Below are 2,509 nucleotides of genomic sequence, written 5' to 3'. Positions count from 1 at the left end.
GTGGGGGATGGGGAGGGGTCGTGACCTGCGCCCCGGGCCGGGGTCACTCACCGGCCTCGCTCTGGTTGTAGTAGCCGCGCAGGTTCCGCAGGTTCACTGGGGCATTCTGTGTCTCGGCCTTCATGTTCCGTGTCTCCCGGTCCCAATACTCTGGACCCTCCTGCTCCACCCACGGCGCCCGCGGCTCCATCCTCTGGCTCGCGGCGTCGCTGTCGAACCGCTGGAACTGCGTGTCGTCCACGTAGCCCACGGCGAAGAAGCGGGGCTCCCCGCGGCCGGGCCGGGACACGGAGGTGTAGAAATACCTCATGGAGTGCGAGCCTGGGGGCGAGGAGAGGCTGAGACCCGCCCGACCCTCCTCCCCGCGCGGCTCCCCGGGTCCTGCGCCCCCGCCGGGCGGGCCCCTCGCTCCTCCCCGCAGAGGCCGTTTCCCTCCCGACCCCGCACTCACCTGCCCGGGTCTGGGTCAGGGCCAGGGCCCCTGAGAGCACCAGGAGGAGGGTTCGGGGCGCCATGACCAACATCCTCGGCGTCTGCGGAGAATCTGAGTCCTGGTGGGTGAGTGGGGACTTTAGAACCGGGACTGCGGCGACACTGATTGGCGTCTCTAGAAACCCGACACCCAATGGGAGTGAGAACGGGGTTCGCGTCGTGAGTATCCAGGAAGAAGGACACGACGCAGGTTGTGAGAAGAAGAGAAACTGCGGAGATGGGGAATCCCCAACGCTGGGACTCCGCAATCCATACACCGCCTTTGGGGCCTGAGACCCTGAGAGCCACACCTGGGGCCCTGGGACTTCGCCCTGACCCCGCTCCTCCTGTGCCAACCGCTGTCTCAATGTCTCCCTGAGTCTTGGCCCAGGAGCTGTCTGAGAAAACAGGGAGAACCCCTGGGCATGGGCCCCGTTCCTCTCCCTTCACTTTTCATCCTGAAATCTCCCTCCCTGAACTGGACTCCCTGCCTCCCACTCCTTACCTGTCCCCTGGACCCTTCTAGGAGAAAACTCACCCCACGGAGCTTGGTGCCAGAGAGTGAGCTTACTCTGGGAATGAAGGTATAGAGACCGTGTTTTTTTTTTTTTTTTTTTTTTTTTTTAAATCTGGAAAAGTTGCACCTGAATGCATGAGACAGAATATAGATCAGTTTGTTCTTTGTTTATTAAATACATTGAGTAGTGGAATCTTGGTAATCCCCGAATGATCAGGAATCTAATCGGTAAAAAATGTGACTTTGACCCCTTGATTTATAAATGTGTCCAAAAGGGTTACAACAGGACTCACAAAGCTCCTAAATTTCACTTTCGCAAACAATGTATCTGTGACTCCCACCTGTTGTATTTTAAATTTACCATCACTCCATAGCTCTGAATTTCTGTGTGAGTCTAGGATATCTCCTCAATACAAAGTAGCACACTGTGTTACTATATGTTGCAAGCAGGAGCCAGTACAGACTATTCACCTCACAGTTGCAACTGTTCAATGCAGTCACAATGCCCCTCACCAGTGCTCAGGCGCTGCCTGTTTTTAGGAAGTATCCACTTCTATGTGTTGTGTATATTTTATAGGAACACTTAGTATTTTTAAAACCCGATTAACATAAAAACAATTAGTTTTTAGGCAGACCCACATAAGATATTAAAGGCCAACTGCCAAGGACACCCTGCTAGGCTCTGTAGATGGATATATTAAAATCCATAAACAATGTATTGAAACCTAAGAATTCTGTTGCTTTCGAATTATTTCATCTGCTCTTTTTCCTCACCTCCTGCTTCTCCAGTCCTTCCCTCAGTCCCTCTCATCCTTCAGGCCCTCCTCTCTCCTTAGTCCCCATCACACTGTCACTCCTGAATTGTGACACTAGCACTGTCCCATGACCTGCTACATGACTGTTCTCTCCACAGTGGTCCTGCTCCTGTGAGTCACAGTGTGTCATTTCTCCACCTAAAACACTCCAGTGGCTCCATCTCAGTCTTGTGAAACTTCTAGAATGTCAGGCACATGAGCATATGAAGGGATACCTGGTTCTTCGTGGGGACTAAATTCATTTTTGTTGACTTAATGAATGAAATATGAGTCAGGGCCAGGGCCCCTGAGAGCACCAGGAGGAGGGTTTGGGGCGCCATGACCGCCATCCTCGGCGTCTGGGGGAGCATCTGAGTCCTGGCGAGTGAGTGGAGACTTTAGAACCTGGACTGCAGCGACACTGATTGGCGTCTCTAGAAACCCGACACCCAATGGGAGTGAGAACGGGGTTCGCGTCGTGAGCCTCCTAAGTAGCCTCCTATTAAATTGCATCACAGATAATTATAAATTGTAAAACACTGAAAAAGTTCAGAAATATTTTATGTAACTAGTGTGCATATCAATTCATCAGTTCATTCATGCACTACCACGCCTGGTGAAACAACACCCATTTATCTGCTTCTAGTTCCTTGGTCAGAAATCTGGGCAAGATGTGGATAGAATGTCTGTTCTGGGCTTCCAAAAGCTGTTTTCATTTTGAATCCTC

At 51.9% G+C, this 2,509-nt stretch overlaps 1 pseudogene across 1 annotated transcript; it reads right to left on the bottom strand.

Annotated features, from left to right (window-relative positions):
- Positions 1-745, bottom strand: LOC113220516 (annotated as a pseudogene). The gene is made up of 2 exons (XR_003307388.2): positions 452-745; positions 1-321 (listed from the first exon to the last, which is right to left on the bottom strand). The product of XR_003307388.2 is annotated as an HLA class I histocompatibility antigen, A alpha chain-like (transcript).
- Positions 746-2,509: the final 1,764 nt, after the last annotated feature.

This window comes from Piliocolobus tephrosceles, unplaced genomic scaffold (assembly GCF_002776525.5).
Source record: "Piliocolobus tephrosceles isolate RC106 unplaced genomic scaffold, ASM277652v3 unscaffolded_1475, whole genome shotgun sequence".
NCBI lineage: Eukaryota > Metazoa > Chordata > Mammalia > Primates > Cercopithecidae > Piliocolobus > Piliocolobus tephrosceles.
The sequence above is the reverse complement of the archived record's forward strand: the minus strand, read 5'-3'. Positions and strand labels throughout refer to the sequence as shown.